Below are 23749 nucleotides of genomic sequence, written 5' to 3'. Positions count from 1 at the left end.
TGAAGCTCCTGCTCTGGAGATAAGGACAAGGGGGGAAACCCCCTTTCTCCTTGTCGGGGGTAGGGGAAAGGTGTGATGGTACGTGGTTTGTCTGTTGGCTCTGCTACAACCAGCTCCTCCAATAGAGAAGTATGGGTAGAGTTTCTCAGTGAAGGAGTCTTTCTGAGTGTGGATGTGAGTCATGTCTTTAGGGTCATAGAAGGACACCTCCCCCCTGTCCCAGTCCAGCTGAACTCTGACCCTCTGGAGTCTCCTCTTCAGAGGGAGTCTTACCCAGGACATCAATGTACTTACCACCCCTCAGAGTTAGACACCAGAATCCAGACTTTGGCGTTGCATTTATCTCCCCCTTCCTGTCTACTGACTCTCTGGCCACACCTATATTCCAGTCAGGATGGTCCCCCACCTCCACCTCCCAGCTGTGCTTCCCTGAGCTGAACCCCTCAGAACCCAGAACATGGGGGTACTTGGTGTTCCTCTCTGGGTTGTCAGGGAGCTGCTGTAATGAGTCTGTGTTTCTAACACTGGTGAGATCATCAGACAGAGAGAGACAGAGAGCTGCAGTGTTGGGGTCCAGAATGACAGGAGTGAAGCTGACCACCCCCCTCATCTTCTCCCACACTCTGAAGGTCAGGTTGCCGAGGTGTTTGGCCACGTCTATCAGCGCTCCTGAGACCAGCTGTGGATCCGGCAGTGTGACCTGGGCTCTGGTGTTGGACTGAGTGTGTTTATAGCTGCTGAGAAACGACACCTTCTGTTTCTGCAGCTGCTGTTCCACAGCAGAGATGCTGACGGAGAGAGAGGAGATCTGGGCCTGAATCGTCTTCATCTCTCTGGAGATGGTCTTCCCCTTCTCCTCCTCTTCCTCCCTCACAGCTGCCAGTCTGGCCTCCTCTTCCTCTCTCAGGAACTGGTGCAGCTTCTCAAACTGCACCCTGATCTGTGTCTCCGTGGTGACCAGCTGCTTCTTAGAGTGCTGCACTACTTCCTGGTTCGTCTCCTCCACATGTTTGTATTTGTCCTGCAGAGACTGTAAGTCACCCTTCAGTTTCTCCTTCAGGCTGTGAGTTAGACCCCCCCCCCCCCCCCCCAACACCCCTCTTTATCACTCACAGTGAGTTAGACCCCCCCCCCCCCACCAACACCCCTCTTTATCACTCACAGTGAGTTAGACCCCCCCCCCCCCACCAACACCCCTCTTTATCACTCACAGTGAGTTAGACCCCCCCCCCCTACCAACACCCCTCTTTATCACTACAGTGAGTTAGAGGAGGTGGTGGGTAGAGAGGAGGTCAGGGGGAGAGGGGATCACACTAGACACACACAGTGTATATTCAAGTGGGTAATGTCGAACGAGCGTGTGGGGACTCGAGGTCGCTGACCGGGGTGCTGGTCCCCCGGCAACAAATGTACTGTTACGCCTCGCTACGCCACCCAACTCTCGCACGGGGTCTCACGAATTTGTATAGGCTACGTGTGCGAAGAACACACGCTTGGCTACGAGTTAGTCCGAGGCTCCCTCCCTCCCTGGAAAGGAATCTCCGCACCCAACCAAACCACGGTGTCACAGACGCTCACCGGGGCCTCCTGACGCAAACCTGGAGGGATCTTTTATAGCAGCAAACGTTTATAGGCCCTTTTTTGGGCAAAACATCATAATTTATCGATCACTTATTCCTATGGCTACGTTTCGCTCCCGGTTACCGCGCCCTTCCCACCCGATAACAAAAACGTTCAAGGGCCCTCCTCCGCCCTTATTCCCCCCGTTAGTTTATCTGTGAGACGCAACACCGCACCTATCGAGAGAGTATATGTGTCTGAGCAGATGAACACTTCAAGACCCTGTTTCGCGTAAACACCAGCTGGGCAGTTTTCGTGCCTAAATGACTGGTCGCGATTCCCGGGGAACTCACCTGAGTATCGGTGTGGGGCGCTGAGTGGATCCCTTGGTCTCGAGCGGGGGGCGCACAAATGGGCGGTAGAGCAACGACTGTCTTTTCAAATTTTTATTGGCAGATTATTGGAACAGATACAAAAGTGTAAAAAAGGAAAAGAAAAAGGTACGCTAAAGCCTCCTTGATTAAGGCACGACAAAAAAAATAGGAAAACGCGGACCCTGGGTCACTAGTAAAACAGCAGCACAACTGACAGAAAAGAAAACTCTTTGCTAAAATAGGCACAGGCGGACACTCTACAGAAAAACAGGCTCAGGAACTAACAACCTCGACTACTCGACTCACGAAGTACAACTCTCAAAAAGCTTTCTCTCTCCCCCCAACTTTCATTCTTATTTCTTTTAACACGTGATGGCCCTGTCTAGACTTTGACGCAGGTATCGGTCTACACGTTTCCTGTATTCTCCAAAAAGTTAAATGTGGTTCCATCTATTCAAGCATTTCCTAACCACATCCTCTGCATTTATCATACTGAAACACTCTGTCTTAAACTTTTACACATTAGCAATACTACATATCTATTTTAAGATGCACATCTACAAAGTTTTTTTAAAATTCAAAAAAGGTAAAAAAGGTTCTAAAACATTTTCCAGCTATTTCTTAACACTCTTTAAAATATTATGCAAGCACTTTCTTAAAAAACATTTGCCAATGCACATTCTTTCTAATAAAACACATGCGTATGTTAGAGGTCAAAACTCCTCTTAAAAACACCAAACTTAAAATTGCAAAACCTTTATATATGTATGCAAGCATCTACAACTTTTTAATGCACAACTTGGATATACGTATGCACAAAGTCAAACACATTTGCCAAAACGCACACTTTTCATTATTAAGCATTATTCTTTTTTTTTTTTTTTTCAAAATTGTTTCTCCAAAGTCCATCAAAACGAATGCTCCTTCAGGGGCGTTCGACAGTAATAGTGTCCCATTACTGGTCCTAAATGTAGTGTTTTCATAGTGTGTGTGTGTGTGTGTGTACGTGCGTGTGTGTACATGTGTGTGTGTAGGACCACTGGGTCACCAACGAACACACAGCATGTCTTCTATCATCCTGTATAAAACATCTTTATTTCTCCTTATTGAGGCAGTAAGACACTATTTAGTTCATCACATTCAGTGGAACTGAGATCAAAGACAGGAATGTTGTTTGTCAACAATGAAAACAAAACAAACATTCTACACACACCAATATTTACAAACACTCTGGGATATCAATTACAACAGTATACAGTTCAATCTTCAATGACATCTATGTGAGCACAGTGTGAGTGTGTGTGGGCTATTCTACCTGACACAGGGACACTGAGTAGTCATAGTTATAAACCCTGAACCCAGGATAGAGGGGCTCAGTGAATGTGCTGTGGAATGTGTGCAGGTGGGTCAGTGTGTCAGAGGAGACTGTGTAGAAGGACAGAGTGCCGGCCGGCCAGTCCAGATACACTCCTACTCTGTGGGAGGGGGGGGCAGGTATGACAGTGTACTTCTTATTGTGCCTGGCAGAGTAACTGTTATCATCACACTCCAGACTCCAGGACTTGTTATTGTATCCAAGCCTACAGTCATAACCCCCTCCTCTCCTGCTGATTCCTTTATATGTCACTGCTATATAAACCAATCCTCCACTCCACTCTGCCTCCCAGTAACAGCGCCCAGACAGACCCTCTCTACACAGCACCTGTTGCCAGTTCTCAAATCTCTCTGGGTGATCAGGATACAGCTGCTCCTCTTCCCTACATGTCACCTTTCTGTTCTCCTCAGACAGAGAGAGGCATCTGTGTGCTGTGTTTGGGTCCAGTGTGAGCTCACAGGCATCTGATGGGGGAGACCAAGACACAATATATTACTGATCATCATCATTCACAATAGAATGTCTCCCTCTTCCTGCCCCCCCCCCTTTCATTCTCCCCCCCCCCCACCTCCCTTATCTACTCCTGTACTACGGTACTTAGGAATGATTTGCTGGACCTGATGTGAGTTTCCTCCAGGAACACAATGACTCTTATTGAGGGACTTGTTGCTCTTGTTGGTTAGTTGGAACTGATTTAACTTCTTGTACTCGCTGTGAATTCTATTCTTGTTGCTTTTCTACAGGTACACTCTTGCACTTTGGAGGTTCATGTTGTTTCATTGTAACTTGTTTAACTACATGCTCTTCTGGTTCTTCCCATTGGCACTTATTTGCTTTTCACAATGTATGCTTCATGTTTTGGCTCCCCACAATGTTTTTGGGGCGTCTCCTTGTTTATGATCAGTGACCTGTGCTCTTTAGTAAAGCTCTCTCTTGGAAGTCGCTTTGGATAAAAGCGTCTTGATAAATGAAGACATGTAAATGTACTCTCCCCCACACCCCCCCTTATCAACTCTCCCCCTAACTCCTCTCTCCCCCCACCCCCCCCCCCCTGACCTCCTCTCCCCTTACCCCCCTTATCTACTCTCTCCCCCCCCACCTCCTCTCCCCCCCACCTCCTCCTCTCCCCCCTCCCCTTATCTACTCTCTCCCCCCCCCAACTCCTCTCCCCCCCTCACTTCCTCCTCTCCCCCCACCCCCCTTATCAACTCTCCCCCCCACCTCCTCTCCCCCCACCTCCTCTCCCCCCACCTCCTCCTCTCCCCCCACCTCCTCCTCTCCCCCCACCCCCATTATCTACTCTCTCCCCCCAGCCCCCTTATCAACTCTGAATCTAACGGAGTCAGATGGCTGAGTGGCCAATGACGTTGTGTCCTTGGGCAAGGCACTTCACCCTACTTGCCTTGGGGGAATGTCCCTGTACTTACTGTAAGTCGCTCTGGATAAGAGCGTCTGCTAAATGACTAAATGTAAATGTAATGTAACTCTCCCCCCAACCTCCTCTCTCCCCAGCCCCCTGACTTCCTCCCCACCACATCATCTCCCCCCCACCCCCCTTATCTACTCTCTCCCCCCACCTCCTCTCCCCCTACCCCCCTTATCTACTCTCTCCCCCCATCCCTGACCTCCTCTCCCCCCCACCTCCTCTCCCCCCCACCTCCTCTCCCCCCAGCCCCCCCCCCACCTCCTCCTAATTTTGCACTTCCTGACGGTACTGGACAGTGAGAAACAAAGTTCCTTACGAGCCCGGGGGGGGGGTGGAGAGGAGGAGAGAGACGAAAGGGGAGAAGGAGATGAAGGGAGAGGAGGGAGGAGGAGACGGTAGGGCAGTGGAGAGGGAAGGAAGCGAGGAGTGAGGGAAGGAGGGAGGGGGAGAGGAAACACACACCAGCTAGGGGAAGGGAGGGGGGGAACAGGGGAGGGGGAGAGAGGGGAGGGTGAAGGGAGGGCACATACGTGTGTCCATTTCTGACAGTGTCAAAGTCACTAATGGTATTGTCCCTGTATGACCCTGTGTACTAGAACTAAGTAGCAGTCAATACTCACATTTCCTAAGACCAGGTTTGATCCAGCACTCTCCACCATGATCCACACTGTAGGGAGAAGCAGAGGAATGATGAGGAAATGACACCTCACCTGTTGCTAAGTGACTAAAGTAAACATGTTGTTTCTATGTTTATCATCAGAGGTGTATTCCAGAAAACAGGTTTTACAAACTCTGAGCCTAACCCTGAACTCTGACTTGATGAACCCTGAGATGGGAAGCACAGAGTTATCGCTTCCAGAAAAAGCTGATCTGAGTTAGTTTAATTCTAATTCACTGGAATTAGAAATTCTCATGCGTGCAGGTGAGTATGCAAACATTTTCTGAAAGGTAAACAACAACTGCAACAGCAAAAGACAGACAATTGGTCAATGAGTACATTTCAATGCAGTCTATTTATTTGACATTTAACCACACTACATTTACATTTAGTCATTTAGCAGACGCTCTTATCCAGAGCGACTTACAGTAAGTACAGGGACATTCCCCCGAGGCAAGTAGGGTGAAGTGCCTTGCCCAAGGACACAACGTCATGTGGCACGGACGGGAATCGAACTGGCAACCTTCAGATTACTAGCCCGCTTCCCTAACCGCTCAGCTACCTGACTCCCGCTACAGTTTACTACAGCTGAACAAGTGGTGGAACAATCCTATGGGCACAAAACACACTTGGCAGCAGCTGAAAATGAAATATAAAATCAGTTCAAACAGGTAGGGCATATTTTGCTTTGGCCTTCCCACCCCCTTTGCATGTCATGAGTTCTGTAATGTTGTACAATGTATGTGCCCATGTGCTGAGGTGTTTTCTCCTGTTCCCACACTGTACTCCTCTAGGAGCATAGTCTGGGGGTTGACTTTTTCTCTCCTCATGTTTCTGCTGACATTTTCAAGGGGGCGCCGATAATGGCTGCCTCGGTCGGTATCTTTCGGAGTAGAAGTAAATTCCTTGTCTGTCATTGTCCCATTCTGATTCAGACACATGATTGTTTTAATCATGTTTGACAGGATTAAACCAAGTACAAATCATTCAGTGGCTGTCTCAACTTGTGAGAATGCTGTTTTAACACATAGATGTTGTCTCACCTAATCCTGCTCAGTATATGAACATTGGACTTGTAGTGGACTAACAGAAAGAGGCAGAGGAGGGCACCACCTCTGACAGAGGCAGAAGAGCTGGCTCTGAGCCAGAACGCTGGGCGACCAGCGGCTGAAGGCATCCCTGGAGGGAACTCATCCAAGCCTATCACCCCCGAGGACACAAGTGACCACATAACATGTTAGTGTTTGTGGAGATTTCATTTGGGGGGTTCATTTCTCCCAAAGGTCATTGATGGTGTTACCTGCCTTGTTGAGCCTTCTGCCACAACAGAACCTCTTGCAGTTTAAGTTCTCAATATTGCAAAGACTGTGTACAGTACAGTAGAACATAATGCTCTTCATCACAGATCGATAAAGATATGTTGTCTGCTGCCACAGAGAGGGATTCAGAAAGACCTACAGAGGTATACATCTTACTGTATGGTAGCTACTGAGCTACACTGTTCTCTCCCCATGTACATTGTTTTGAGGTTCTTGTATGGAATTATGGGTTTGACATGTACATCGACGTGATGAGAAAAAAGAATGAATGGTAAAACAACTGGTACATTCTTCTCCTTTATAACAGAGCATGACTGGGCAGTACAAGGAGGAGCAGGGTTTCCCGCAGAAAATGTGTTAGTTAAGGTGGTAGGGTTTGCCGTCAGACCGGGGGGAGGGGGGGTTGTAGAGTCTAGCCTAATGTGTTCTGGGGGGGGGGGGGGGGGGGGTCGTTTGTACGATAGACTAATGCATTCTGCAGAGAAGGGACGGTTTGGAATGAAAGGGATCAAACAGGACAGAGTAACATGGCATTCATCTTTCTTTTTGTTTTGGACGACGTAGTTAAGGCGGCAGGCGTGTGTTGCTTAGGCGGCCGCCTTAACTGGAAAGTGCTGCGGGAAACCCTGAGGAGGGTCCATCAACCTCCACAGCACAGATTAACAGGGACATGTTCAGTAAATACCAGGTTAGCTCTGCATGGAAATTTCCTGTCATCCTTATGTGTTATACGCAGTGGCGGTCCTAGCACATTTGGCGCCCCGGGCAAGTTTTTCCCTTACATATGCAACCAAAATGGCCGCAATTTAGAGCCTCTCCATGTGGTCATTTTATATCAACTATTTATTCATTGAATTGAAAGAAAATGTGCCATATTGTGTTATGTATCGTTATCGGGATATTAAAGGATCTATATCAGGATATGAGATTTTGGTCATATCGCACAGCCCTACTGCAAACTAAAATACAACAGCACATTATCCATCCATCATCTTCCGCTTGTCCGGGGGTCAGGTCGCGGGGGCAGCAACCTAAGCAGGGAGGCCCAGACTTCCCTCTCCCCGGTCACTTCCACCAGCTCTTCCTGGGGGACCCCGAGGCGTTCCCAGGCCAGCCGAGAGACATAGTCCCTCCAGCGTGTCCTGGGTCTTCCCCGGGGCCTCTTCCCAGTGGGACGTGCCCAGAACACCTCCCCAGGGAGGCGTCCAGGAGGCATCCTTATCAGATGCCCGAGCCACCTCAACTGGCCCCTCTCGACGCGGAGGAGCAGCGGTTCTACTCTGAGCCCCTCCCGGATGACCGAGCTTCTCACCCTATCTCTAAGGGAGAGCCCAGACACCCTGCGGAGAAAACTCATTTTGGCCGCTTGTATTCGCGATCTTGTTCTTTCGGTCACTACCCACAGTTCGTGACCATAGGTGAGGGTAGGAACGTAGATCGACTGGTAAATAGAGAGCTTCGCTTTTCGACTCAGCTCCTTCTTCACCACGACGGACCGATGCAGAGCCCGCATCACTGCGGATGCCGCACCGATCCGCCTGTCGATCTCGTGCTCCATCCTTCCCTCACTCGTGAACAAGACCCCGAGATACTTGAACTCCTCCGCATACATAACACATTTAAAATGGGGAAAATGTGAATAATTGCTTGGCAGGTGAATTTATGGTGTAGGCCCCTACATGTTCTGCCTGTGCCCCCAACATGTTCAGTTAGGGGCTACAGTGCTCCTAGTAAAACAAGTTAGTCTGGAGCCCTGGATGAGGAAAGGACACCCCATGTCTGATAGTTGCTTCAGGCTCGGAATGAGGGAGGAGAGAGGGAGAAATTCATGGTTTGTTAAACAAAAGCTGCCAGCAAGCAGGTTAGGTTAGTGACCATCAGTTACCGTGGTAACGTAACCAGAGTTTGTGTTTCCTCTCTTTCTGGAACAGAAAACCCAGAGTTTCCCTCATCTCAGGGTTAACAAACTCAGTGTTTCCACTTCAACGCACTTTCTGGAATAGACCCCAGGAAATACAATTATGATTGTAGCTATATAATCATAATAGCACTAAAGGCTATTGTAGATTATATAGGGCTTCTCTCTTCCTAGCCCACTGTCCTAAATAAACATGCAGTCTGTGATTGTATCACCATGAAATGCAAGGCCTATTAACATACTTGGATGTCTATTCAGTGTTAAGCAACATAACATGAAGAGGTATATAAAAACACAAACATGTCCTTACTTGAGTTTCTCCAGTCTGCAGTGTGGATCCTCCAGTCCAGCAGAGAGCAGCTTCAATCCTTTTTCTCCTGGATGATTGTAGCTCAGGTCCAGTTCCCTCAGGTGGAAGGGGTTGGACCTCAGAGCTGAGGCCAGAGAAGCACAGCCTTCCTCTGTGACCAGACAGCCTGACAGCCTGTAGAAAGAGGATCAATGTTGTGACAGAATCCATCTGGGCCTCCAGAGTGAGGGGGGTTCAGAGGGGTTCATTTGGCAGGTGCTGTCATAGCTGCTCCTCCCTCTCATTAGACAGAGTGACCTTTCCCCCCAGTTCAGGAAGGTTAGGTTTGTGTTCAGTTTGGTGCTAGTAGTTCTATGGAACATCAGGACGTCTGCTACATAAAGCCCACTCAAAAAAAAACTAGGATTCAAGTCCCAAACTTGACTTGAGTGAACACAACAAATTAGTTGGGGCTATAGCCCCTATTCTTAAGCAGTACGAGACATAGAACATGGATCATATCTTTCCACCATTGCAGAAAGCAATGTTCACGGCCACGTGACCTTTCCCTCTCTAAACCGAGTTCTATGACAGCTCGACGTAGATCATCATTGCCGCCGCTGCTTCAGAATTGTATTAAATATCACGATATCGAGGAGGATGAGCAACTGAACAGTGACAGGACGTTAATCACTCATGAAGTCATGACAACCTAATAAACAACAGCGACCAGCTACTTTCCCGACAAAGCCCTCTCCTGCTACCTCTTTCTGGCTATTTGTAACTACCTCCCATTCCCCACACCCTGCCGCAGTCAACTAAAACGTAATTTATACATATAAAGTGGTAAAATATCAGCCTACCTGCCGAACTTGTTCCACTGAGTTGGATTCCAACTGAAGAATATCCCACTTCAGTCGCTCTGTAGCCTATTAGCTACAAAACGTCCTGGTTTATACCCTGAGAATTTTCTGTGGTAAACCTGAGGTAATTTGCTTCTAAATTACTGTAAAAAGCGTCAGTAAACTTATTTGTTCAGGACCGGCTAGTAATAGACTTTAACTTTCAGATGGTACATTTTTCTCTAGCTTAGAATTTTCTGAGCAGATAGACATCTGGTTCCCTTCAGACGCCTTCAGTTAACAGTGTTCTTTTTAGCAACATGGCTAGCTGATCCAGAGACAGAGATCACATGACTGAGCGTGCCATCAAACACTTCAGGCTATCGGACAATATTAGCATTGTAAAAGAAGTTCTTCTAAAAAGTTAAAGGGGAAATTAAATGGAAGTGAAATTAACCAAGTATTCAAAAAACGTATCTAGCAAATAAATATTTTTTTTAAATAACAAAGAATGCCTGTCAGTATTTATTTAACTATGTTAAGTCATTAGATAACCTGACTGCCTGTTGGCTCTGCACTCCCTGTGAGAAGAGGAACTGCTATATTAGTATGCTGTTCATGGATTACAGATAATCATTTAACACCATCATGCCTATGTCTTTATATAGGCTATTTCAACATTTTATATTCTTTCCAAAATTCTAGTTTAAAGTTGTAACAGTCATGTTTGCATTCTGTGCTCTTTTTGCTTTAATGTTAGGACGCATTAGCAGGGCCAACCTCAAAAAATTCAATGGCCAATGTCACCTTTTGTGATCTGTGCAAAGGACCAATAAAAGACTGACGTTCTGTGTTCAATTTTCTTTCTTCCCTTTTTTAAAGAGCAGATATGTGTTTGAAATCTCACTCGGTATGGGGCATTTGGCTGACTCTCCCTGCATCTCAGATGGAATACTACCATCCTATGAAGTAAAGTATGTCAGAATAAATGTGAATAGCCAGTTCCATACATATATACAGTATATACAGTAGTATTATAGATCAAGCACACTTTTCTTGCCATTCCTAATTTGAAACCATGTAGTGGAAGAGGCGTCAACCACAGGAACAACAGCCGCCAGATGCTAAACTCACTGCCCAGGTAAATGTACAATAATATGATGAAAAGTATATCTTAACCCTTTGTGGCATCACGAGAGGACGTGTTGTAGAGGGGCGGTACGTTTCCCTCTGCGAATGGCTACCATGCCACAAGATGGCTGACCCCAGAACTACACCTCCCAGAATGCACCACGCCGACAGCTGCAAATGCCTCAGTCCTCTGATTGAGGCAGGAGCACAGGCGGGGGAGGGAGAGAGGACAAAAGGCTCGATACAGAGACCAAGAGAAGGAGAGCGTACCTGGCACAAGCAGAGGTCGGTGCCAGACTTCTGAGTTTTGATACTTGGTAGGATCCAAGGCGCGGAGCAACCTTTTTGTGTTTGATGGAACTTTTTGTTTTGCTTCCTGACCTGTTTTTGGTAAATAAACCAGTTTCATTCGTTTGAACCCAGTTTAGCCTGCTCTGTCCGGTTTTTATGCATTGCCCTACACCCCGCATCGTGGTCTAGCCTCTCATGATACCACACCTTGTGTTGTCTTCAGGGTCAAAAATGACTGCTATTATATGCAAGTATAATAAGTAAGTGTCTTACTTTTCCTAGTGACCCTGACATTCATAAAAATACATCACAACAATCACAGACACACACGTACACAATAAGAAATTGAGATTATGTGTGCTATTGATTTAGGTTACAGAGTATATAAAGGTGCTGAAGATGACAATACCTCCATTTCTCTTTTTGCGAAAGCCATGACTGCACATTTCAGTGTTGTAATAAAACAAGTGGTGTTCACAGATTAAAGTCATTGTATTTCCATTGTGAAGAGGGAAACCCCAGATGTTCACAAAGTTTGATGAATGACAGGTTGTGTTTCAATGCGAAATAGGTTTAAGGTTGAAAATTAAATTAAGCTGTATTTTATTACCCTTTGGGCAAGGGCATACAGATTGTTAACACTACCCAAAGAGACTGCAATCATGTTGCACATTCAGAAACAGTTGCATCAACATTTTCATTCTGTCTAAAATAAACAAAAACATGAAATAAAATATAAGCCAATCATTATGTACAGCATGTTTTAGAGTGTTTCAGATGCAGCAAATCTGCCTGTTTCTTATCAAACTAGTCCTCACTGATGACTAGAAGGCATATCTCATTCTTGGCATTAAGTTTATACCCAACTTGATGATGGTAACTTTACTAATGGCTCATGTAGAACATAAATACATACCTCAGTGTCTCCAGTTTGCAGAGTGGGTTCCCCAGTCCAGCAGAGAGCAGCTTCACGCCGGCATCCTTCAGATCATTGTTACTTAGATCTAGTTGTCTCAGGAAGGAGGTTGACTTCAGAGCTGAGCTCAGAGAAGCACAGCCTTCCTCTGTGATGTGACAGCCTGACAGCCTGTAGAAGGTTATCATTAGAGAGGGATCACAAACACTACTACCCTCTAGAGGTATAAATACAGAATATCAGTTTGATCATTTTCCTCTCAAACACGAAGGTTTGATCAGTCAGATGACTGTCTGTCCTGGTTGGTCAACTTTCCCTTTATCTTAAATGCAATATCATCCTTTAATATGTAGAACATTGTACATCCAGTTACATAGTAGTACAGTATTCCAATAATGTATTACATACTACATCCAGGAGCAGGTCTCTCAGTATACAAGGCACCTTTTGTGACCCATAACCTTTACTGCAGAGTTAGGGTGTTAACCACATGTGAAGCAGTACATTAGCAGAACAATACAAAACATACTGCCCAGGTCAACCTACAATAATATCATGGAGTAGTTTGTCTTATACAGATTCCTGTCATACCCTGATCTGTTTCACCTATGTCATGTTTGTCTCCACCCCTCCAGGTGTCTCCCATCTTCCTTCCTACCCTCATCAGAATCAGAATCAGAATTCGGTTTATTCGCCATGTATGTTATACAAACACAGAATTTACTGTGGCAGGGAGGTGCATAACACTAAACATATACTAATCTTAAAGCATTTATCCCTGCATTTATCCCTGTGTTTTCTGCTTGGGACCAGTTTTTGTTTGTCAAGCCTACAGAAGCCTTCCTTGTGTTTTTTCTACCTCCTTTAGTCTTTTCTGCCTCTTAGTTGCCTGCTTGGCCTCCTGCCTGCCCTGACTTAGTGATGGGGGAAACAAAGCTTTCCGAAGCAACAAGCTATTTGAAACAATTGTGTCAAAAAAGTATCGTTTTTTTGACACAAGCGTTTGATACATCTTCTCCATAGGGACACCTGCTGGTCAGTTCATGGTATGGCAACTGTATTGAGAGATTGAAGGAATCGAGTGACGTCAAGTCCTCTGACGTTAGTCTCACAATCGTCATCAATTTGATAAATAAAGGTTACGTGACAAATGTTTCGATGTGCAGGTGTCAAAAATATATGTTGTTGTATTATAAACAACGTAACGTCTTTGCTCATTTACATTCATAACATTTATTTTTAGGTTCTGATAGCATTATTCACATGTGAAGTCAGGTTGAGTATGGCCTTCTTGTAAAAGCGCTGCCCTTCAGTCTAAAAGAGTGAGTTTGAAACTGCTGACCTTGTTTTAGTGGAAGTATATGCTAAATTAATATTTATGATTTCATATTGTAGACTAGCGGCTAAGGTTTTGGAACATGCTTTTGCAACCGTGAAAGGGATGGCCACATTTGAAGGCTGGCAAAACTAGAGAAAGATGTATGTGTTTGTGCACCTACTCTCTCACATCTCACATCTGTATATATCTCTGTCTATCTAGCTCTGGCAATCTATCTGTATCTCTGGCTCTGTCAATGAATGTATTCTATAGCGTCCGTAAATATGTATCCTCTCTATAACCTATGAATATTAGTGATTTCTGATGTCTTCAGCGTTTGAATAAAACGCTGTTGGTCTCGGACTGTAGCACGACACTGTCAGCTGCTCGTGTGACGTCCGAAGCTTCGACAGGTGATCACATGTTTTTTGCCCATTTGAAGCCACGCTCGACACGTTTGTGTCGGTATCAATTGACTCGAAAGGTTGATACCGCTTCGTGAGCATGGCTTTGAGCGTAACATCACTATCCTGACTCTGAGCCTGCCAGCTGCCCTGTACCTGAATGACTCTACCTTGTGGAATATGACCCTAGCCTGCCTTGAATATTCTTTGGCCGGCCTCCTTGTATCTTGAATTAACCACAAACTTGCAGCCAGTGTGTGGTGTGTGATATTGTGTAACTAGTTGTTGTCTGGTGAATTTGATTACATACCTCAGTGTCTCCAGTTTGCACTTTTTATTGTTACCTCTACTCTTGATGCATGATGATGCTTTGCTTATGGTCTGCACCTCTTCTTCAACACCGACCACCTCTGGAAGAGTGGAACTCTCCCACTGAATTGCTCCTACCAAGCTTTCTTAAATGTTTTACCTATGAGTTTCCCTGAGAGTTTGTCCTTGTCTTTCTTAAGGGATTAGGTTGGTTTCGGTGCAGTTCTATGGGTGTGTGTGAAGTCTTCTGCGACATTGCTTGAAAAAGGGCTGTACAAATAACATTTGTCTTGAACACAATGACACAGTAGCCAGTAACCAATGTGAAAAATGAACCTGCCTGAGAAGCTGATTTTACTAAGCTGGATTGTACTTGTGAAATATTCCAAAAACTATCCTGTCTAATGTATACTGAGACATCATGTGATCTTCCTGAGGTATTTATAAATCATATAATGTGAAATGTAGGCCATCAGTGAATCTTTTGTTCTAGACTGTCTAGTGTCTTTCTGAGCCAATCAGATCACAATTCCCTTGGTACTAGGATCAATACTAGGTTTAGTATCTCCTATTATCAGTGCTATAGATGAGATCTATGGCACTGTTGTACTGACATGATAAACTATCAATGAATATATGACACTGTTCAGGAATAGTTAGCTTGATTGTGTTATTGTGACATGAAACTTAAAAGATTAATTCACCAGTGAGATACAATAACACAATACATCCTTTGGTATGTTTTGGAATGGTTCGAACACAGTAGTGACCACATACACACTACTCCTCAGTCATCCAGTCTGTATGTGCTCACAGATGCTGTGACAGAAGTCAAACATCAGCTGTATACCAACATGCACCAGGGTGAGTTATAACAATGACAAACCCAGGCTCATTTCATGGAGCACTTGGCTGACCAGATGTTCTTCAACTGTTTGTTCTATGGGGCCAATATTGTAGCAAAACTATTCACAAATGCACAGCACGATCCACAACTGCACAGCACGATCCACAAATGCACAGCACGATCCACAAATGTGTACGATCCACAAATGTGTACGGTCCACAAATGTGTACGATGCAAGCATGCAAAGAATGTGCTCAAAATATGATTCTTAAATGACAGTAGTAAAAAATTGTATTGATACAATATAACCAGTAAAAATACTGATTCAATCAATACTCAATTCAATCTGAGGGACTTTAAACAATCCCCAACTGACAGTTTATATTTTTTATGTTTGAAATCTCACTTGGTATGGGGCACTTGAATCTCAACTGGAATACTACCATCCTATAAAGTATAGTATGTCAGAATAAATGTGTTATATCCAGTTATATAGTAGTATAATACAACAAGCACACTTTTCTTGCTATTTCTAATTCCCTTCCCTTCATGCAGTAGAACAGGCGTCACCCACAGGGACAACAGCACAACAGCCGCCAAATGCAAACTGTGATGTATTATGTATAGAAAGAAACACCCGAGGACGAATAACCACCTCTGTTTGTCTGCTGGAAGAGTGAATGTCTCTGGCAGCACAGACAGGCGCCAAGCATCCCACGTTCTCCCATCCGTCATTGTATAGCTGTGAGCTCCTTTCTGCTGTGTCACTTTATGAGGCTCACTGAACTTTGACTTTTCTTTCTTGACATGCACAGGGTTTCTTATATGCACAAGACTTCCTGGGTGCCATTTAGGAGTCTTAGCACGTCTCTTGGCATCAGTGTACTCTTTCATGTGTAACTGTTTCTTTGCTTCTGTCTCTTAGTTCCTGGTCCTGAACAGTGGTGAGCTTTGGCTTGACAGAGAGGTTGGTTCTGATCTGTCTTCCATACAGGAGCTGGAAGGGTGACGTCCCTGTGGTCGCATGTGGTGGAGCTCTATAAACTGGAAGGAACTCAGTGACGTGAGTTTTCCACAGAATTTTCTCTCTGTGCTGATGCTTTCTTTACACCGTTTAGTCTCTCTACAACTCAATTTGCTTCCGGATGGTAGATTGTACTCCTGATGTGTGCGATATCTCGTTCTTTCAAGAAAGAGGACATTTCTGACAATGTTAGCTGTGGGCTATTATCTGTCACCACAGCCATGGGGTTTCCTTTTTCACTAAACACAGTGCTCATAAAATATATCTGTAGCTGCTGTACATTGTGGAGCAAAAAAAACCTCTGGCCACTTAAAATAGTCCTCCATCATAGTAATAGCAAACTTACAGTCAACAGGACCCCTTTCAAATGGGCCCAAAATGTCCAGTGCAAGTCCCTTTGCCTTTGCTGTCTTATCATTCAACTGTCAGGACACACAGGTGGTAATGACACACTGCTCCAGTGCATCCATCTTAGGCCACCAGTACAGGTCTCTGAGTCTCTGTTTTGTATGGACGATGCCTTGGTGGCTCTCGTGTGCTCGGTGTACCATGTGAGAACGTAGCCTTATTGGCACCACTATTCTGTGACTCCCTCTCAGAATAAGTGACTCTTGCATGGAAAGTTCCTTCCTAATTTGGTAGTAAGGCATCATGTCTGTCGGCAGGCCTTTGGATGACGCAGGCCACCCTTTGGTCATGTAGACGTGCAGCTTCTCCATGTGAGGAATGGGGTAACAATCAGTTACCACCGCCTTGTTGGGCTCCCTGAGGTCCGTACACATCCGTATTCTTGTGGAGCTCTTTCCTTGAGTCACAACGATTGGCGACACCCAGGGAGAAGGGTCTATCTTCTCGATGATGTCAGCGTCTAGCAGAAGTTTTAATTCAGCCGAAACAGCATTCCTGACAGAGAAGGGCAGCCTCCTCTATTTCTGCTGCAAAGGTTTCACATAATCTCTTACTTTTACTTTCTGCACAACGTTTTTCACACAGCCCATGGTAGGTACAGGTGAATCTGTAGGGGCAGGCAAGGGTGGAACCGCTATTTCTCTCACTGTCTGTTCTGATTTGAGTTTTACTCTTTTTCCCACAATGACCATTTTCAATGCCTGGATTAAGTCTAACCTGAGCAGTGGTGAACCTGATTCTACAATGTCAAATGAGGCTGGAGCAGAACATCCATCATGTATCCATTTGTATCCAGTTGTCCCAATACTGGTATTCTCTGTCTTGAGTACGTCACCAGAGGAATCTCAGCTTGTTTCAAGGGTATGTCACAGAATTAGTTCTCATAGACCTCAGCAGGCTGCAATGACACTGATGATCCAGTATCCACATCTGGAATGGCTGCATATTAGGTGATGTGCCTAATTCTACAGTGCACATTATTTTCTTATCTTTTGGGACAGTATCTTTTAGAAATAACACCATCAGCTCAGGAATAATCACCTCCATCACCTCATGTTTTTGACCTGAGCGGCACACTTTAGCAAAATGTCCAGTCTTTCCACATGATTTGCATATTTTGTTTGCGGCAGGGCATTTTGTGGAGTTTGCCAGGTGCTTATCCGAGTCACATCAGTAACAATTTCATGTACATTTAGAATTAGTTTGTCATTAACCTGTGCTGCTTGGACGTTTTTGTTCCTTCTTTGGCAGCGTATTCATCTCCCTAACCGGCACTCCACTGTTTGAGAGTTCACTTGCATTGTGTGTGGCTGATTTCACTTGATTAGCAATCTGTATGGCTTTATCCAGAGACCGTTTATCTTTTAACAGCAAACGTTCACGTATGCGTCCACTGAAGGCTAAAGTGTTTTACTCTCTATATTTTTTTTTTAAAGAATGACAATAAAATCTATCTAGATAAACTACGCTGGTTCTGCTGAACCTATACCTCTTCCACAGATACTGGTCAGGGAAGCATTACTTCTGTTTCTGAAGACCCGTGGGACTGGTGGGATAAACACTCTTTGTATAATCTGAACACCTTTATCCACAGGGTTGTCAAAGAACGGATACGCCATAATTGGGTTCTCACATGTTCTCTCACATATATATTATTATTATTATTCTTTTTGCCCCCCTAAAACTCAGTCAATATTTGGCCTACATAGACAAAGTAGGTGTCAAAAGTTTCGTCTTGGTAGCGATTGAGTTGCTTCTATTGGAATTTACGTTCCGTTGCATGGTTTAGGCTGAAGTTAAGTTTTTGTGGCGAAAAGTGAAGCTAACGGTGGCTAATTTGCTAGCCACAGTCACTGACGTTACTAACGTCACTACGTCACTAACGTCACGAAAACACGCGTGACTACCTTTGGCAGAACATTCGTTTCGCATCTGTTAACTTGGGGGATAGCTAGGCTAACTATAGCTTTACTGCAAGGCAGCTGCAGAAACGCCACAAGCAAAGAGGCCAGGGTGATAACTATTTACTCATTGGGTGTGCTCAAGCCTTCGGCGAGAGCACAACCTTTGTTCTCTCACATATATATTATTATTATTATTTTAATTTCTTTTTGCCCCCCTAAAACTCAGTCAATATTTGGCCTACCTAGACAACCTAGGTGTCAAAAGTTTCGTCTTGGTAGCGATTGAGTTGCTTCTATTGGGATTTACATTCCGTTGCATGGTTTAGGCTGAAGTTAAGTTTTTGTGGCAAAAAGTGAAGCTAACGGTGGCTAATTTGCGAGCCACAGTCACTGACGTTACTAACGTCACTACGTCACGAAAACACGCGTGACTACCTTTGGCAGAACATTCGTTTCGTATCTGTTAACTTGGGGGATAGCTAGGCTAACTATAGCTTTACTGCAAGGGAGCTAATTTGCTAGCCACAGTCTCTGACGTTACTAACGTCACTAACGTCACGAAAACACGCGTGACTACCTTTGGCAGAACATTCGTTTCGCATCTGTTAAGGGATAGCTAGGCTAACTATAGCTTTACTGCAAGGCAGCTGCAGAAACGCCACAAGCAAAGAGGACAGGGTGATAACTATTTACTCATTTTACTTTGTGATATGACACACAATTGTGATGTGTAATGTAACTACAATATAAGCTGATATTATTAAGGAAGTACATCTACTTTCGGAAACAGTAGTCTACTATTTCACTGAGGTATTAGCATCATGACATTATAGCCTGTGTTGCCCGGGCAACACATACTACAGTGGTCTATGATGTATCTGTTTTCAATCGTTAAAATACACATTCCTCACATATACATTTTCGTTGTAGGATTTATTCTGACATTAGTAAACAATTTGTTGGTGAAATTACCATTACCTGTGGTTTCAAACCAGTGTAGCTAACTGCAACGCTGTAGCTTACGTGAGACGCACTACAAAAACATCTACAGTACACAGCTGTTTAGGAAGTCAAACGGCGATGTTCGGCACTCTCCTTACTTAAATCAAAAGTCTATCTAACTACTAACCTGAACTTCATTGCCACAGCCTAAACGTTGTCAATCTGTTCATGAAAATAATTAATTTCAGCCTAAACCATACAACGGAACGTTAAATCCAATTCAACCAACGCAATCGCTACCAAGACGAACACAGCAGTAGTCTACTAGTACTGTACCGTAGTAGTACAATTTACCGGGGCAGATTCTCCACACAGGGCTATATCGCATTTTGCGTTGTTACTGACAATGGTCGCTACCAGTGAGCTTTTTAGGAATGAGCGATTTTCCACTAAATAAATGTCAAGCTTATTTACGTTTTGGGGGGCATATTTTCAGTTAGCAGATGGTACTGTTTGAATCGCGATTCCATCTTCTACTGCCGGGTAACGTCATAGAATAATCTTCAAAGGGGGTTCTTTATTAATGAATGAATGCAATGAGTAGGCTACATGCCTGAAAATATCACGAGAAGGGAAAAACTTAAAATGACGTTTAAATCATAGAGATTAGGTCAATTTTTACACCAGTCTGCCAAATGTATTCGTTTTGATTCAACGATGAGGCTGCCTCTTGCAGGGGAAATGAGAAGACATCTATTTCATTCTACACTTCACTTGTATTTTCAGTTGTTAATGAGCAGCATTTTTGTCTGTTTTTTTTAAATCTATTTAATCTTTATAAATAATAACTATGCATTTTCATGTAAAATATACAGAAATCAGTTGTAAAAATGTCATTCAAAAACGGACCCCTGTGCAACCGACGCAAGCAAGCACACCCTACAATTTCCCCAGAAATTGTACCCTCTCTAGTTTTACTTTGTGATATGACACACAATTGTCATGTGTAATGTACAGTATAAGCTGATATTATTAAGGAAGTACATATACTTTCGGAAACAGTAGTCTACTATTTCAATGAAGTATTAGCATCATGACATTAGCCTGTGTTGCCAGGGCAACACATACTACAGTGGTCTATGATGTAGCGTTATCTGTTTTCAATCGTTAAAATAAACATTCCTCACATATACATTTTCATTGTAGGATTTATTCTGACATTAGTAAACGATTTGTTGGTGAAATTACCATTACCTGTGGTTTCAAACCAGTGTAGCTCACTGCAACGCTGTAGCTTACGTGAGACACACTACAAAAACATCTACACTACACAGCTGTTTAGGAAGTCAAACGGCGACAGAACATGTTCGGCACTCCCCTTACTTAAATCAAAAGTCTATCTAACTACTAACCTGAACTTCATTGCCACAGCCTAAACATTGTCAATCTGTTCATGAAAATAATTAATTTCAGCTTAAACCGTACAACGGAAAGTTAAATCCAATTCAACCAACGCAATCGCTACCAAGACGAACACAGCAGTAGTCTAGTACTGTGCCGTACTGGTAGTAGTACAATTTACCGGGGCAGCTTCTCCACACAGGGCTATATCGCATTTTGCGTTGTTACTGACAATGATCGCTACCGGTGAGCTTTTTATGAATGAGCGATTTTCCACTAAATAAATGTCAAGCTTATTTACGTTTTGGGGGGCATATTTTCCGTTAGCAGATGGTACTGTTTGAATCGCGATTCCATCTTCTACTGCCGGGCAACGTCGTAGAATAATCTTCAAAGGGGGTTCTTTATTAATGAATGAATGCAATGAGTAGGCTAAATGCCTGAAAATATCATGAGAAGGGAAAAACTTAAAATGACGTTTAAGTCATAGAGATTAGGTCAATTTTTACACCGGTCTGCCCAATTTATTCGTTTTGATTCAACGATGAGGCTGCCTCTTGCAGGGGAAATGAGAAGTTATCTATTTCATTCTACACTTCACTCGTATTTTCAGTTGTAAATGAGCAGCAAAAAAAAAATGCTTTTAAATCTGTCATCTTTATAAATAATAAGTATGCATTTTTATATAAAATATACAGAAATATCAGTTGTAAAAATGTCATTCAAAAACGGACCCCTGTGCAACCGACGCAAGCAAGCACACCCTACAATTTCCCCAGAAATTGTACCCTCTCTAGTTGATTATAACTTGTCAAAACCCACTGCTTAGTTTAGGCCTTATTTTATGTCAATTAACCAATGAGTTTTGAAAACAGTTAAAGTGACATTATTTCTAAACTTGTTTATTTAAATTAATACATTCTTTGGAGATGAAGTAAACACGTAAATACATCCATGCTGGGTCATATTGTGAGGTGAAAAGTCTGCAGAAGTGCAGAAGAACAGAAGTGCTTTGTGCACTGGAATTCACTCGACGGAACTGTCTATTGACGTTCTGTTTTGTAATGGCATTTGTTGACATAGTTACAATATCTATGTTTCTTTAAACTGTAACTGTCTACTTTTTCTGTAAAAAGTAAGTTCCTTTGTTATAGACAGTCAAATGTAAAATACTGAGGCTCTGTGGTGTGGTTTACTCTGTAGAAGGGACACTCAGATTGTCTTAAGGTATTTATGGTGTTGTTTTATGATACCTAACTAAGAGCCAGAGGGTTTTAGTTGGGTCTCGGGGTTGGGGAGATGGTTATCAGTTGAGCGAGCTGACCTAACCTTTCGGCCAAGGACATGGCCAAGTCAGACATCCTGTTTGTGTATCATTAACCATCTCCTCAATTAGAGAGGGAGAGTGACATCAAAGAACAAGGACACTTGGTATGGAGTCAAACTGTCACTGAGCAGTGCTGACCAATCACAGAGACCGCTATATTGATGGATTCAACATCAGAAGAACCATTTGTTCTAAGTTTATATAAGGCAGGGTTTTAGGGTTGTTCTTCACCACTCTCTCGAACGACCTGTAGGTTACATCTGCATGTCTTTTGCTATGACCGGTCCAGAGTACTCTGTTAATTCTTAATTTGTACAAAATAAATAAATGGTATTGAAACCGCCATCTTGACTATTCAGATCTACACAGTGCCACTTGAATTCTTCCATTACAGTTTCCGCCTGTTTTACTGGGATTTTCATGCACAACCATCTCTAGGGTTTACAGAGAATGGTCCAAAAAATAGAAAATATCCAGTGAGCGGCAGTTGTGTGGTCTCAAAATGCCTTGATGTCAGAGGAGAATGGGCAGCTTGGTTCAAGATGATAGAAAGGCAACAATAACTCAAATAACCACTCGTTACAACCAAGGTATGCAGAATACCATTGATTACGTATAAAACTACTCCTCACTGATGACAGAAAGCATATCTTATTCTTGGCATGATGTTTATACCCAACTTGAGAATAAATTATATTGTCTAAAATCAACCATACGAAGACATTGTGCTATTGTAACCTTGCTATTGACTCATGTATAACATGAATACATACCTCAGTGTCTCCAGTTTGCAGAGTGGATTCCCCAGTCCAGCAGAGAGCAGCTTCATGCCTGAATCCCCCAGGTTGTTGTAACTCAAGTCCAGCTCTGTAAGCTCTGAGGAGGGGAGAGCTGAGGCCAGCGCTTCACAGCACCGTTCTGAGAGGTTACAGCCATTCAGCCTGCATGACATAAGGAGAACATGACACATCATCAGAGTCATAGTTTGTACGATAGGATCATACGATAATCAAATATCACATCATAGTATGTCCTAAATTCTATCATTATTAAAATTGTTTTATACATACAGAGCAGTTTTGGAGTCTTTGACCACAGGCAGCAGCCTCAGAAGACCTTCCTCTGATCTGGAGTATATCTTCAGGTCAAACACGTCCATCTTCTCTTCTGAAGTCAGCAACACAAAGAACAGAGCTGACATCTGTGTAGATGAGAGCTCACTGGAGAGACTTCCTGAGCTGAGGTACTGTTGGATCTCCTCCACCAGAGAATGGTCATTCAGTTCATTCAGACAGTGGAACAGATTCATGCATCTCTCTGGAGAAGGATTCTCTCTGATCTTCTTCTTGATGTACTTGACTGTTTCCTCATGGCTCTGTGTGATGCTTCTTGTATGAGTCAGTAGGCCTCGTAAGTCAGACTGATTGGACTCCATTGAGAGGCCCAGGAAGAAGCGGAGGAAAAGGTCCAAGTGTCCATTCCTACTCTGCAAGGCCTTGTCCACAGCACACTTGTACACGTTAGATGTGTCTGCGGTGGACTGAGACATCAGATTCTCATTCTCGTTGATGAATGAGAGAAACACAGCAGCCAGAAACTCCTGAAAGCTCAGATGGACAAAGCAGAACACCTTCTCCTGGAAGACTTTACCATCCTGTCTGAAGATCTGTGTGAACACTCCTGAGTACACTGAGGCATCACTGACATCAATGCCACACTCTATCAGGTCTTTCTCATAGAATATCAGGTTGCCTTTCTCCAGCTGG

This window comes from Osmerus eperlanus, chromosome 25, assembly GCF_963692335.1.
Source record: "Osmerus eperlanus chromosome 25, fOsmEpe2.1, whole genome shotgun sequence".
Taxonomy (NCBI): domain Eukaryota; kingdom Metazoa; phylum Chordata; class Actinopteri; order Osmeriformes; family Osmeridae; genus Osmerus; species Osmerus eperlanus.
This window is presented reverse-complemented; position numbering follows the sequence as displayed.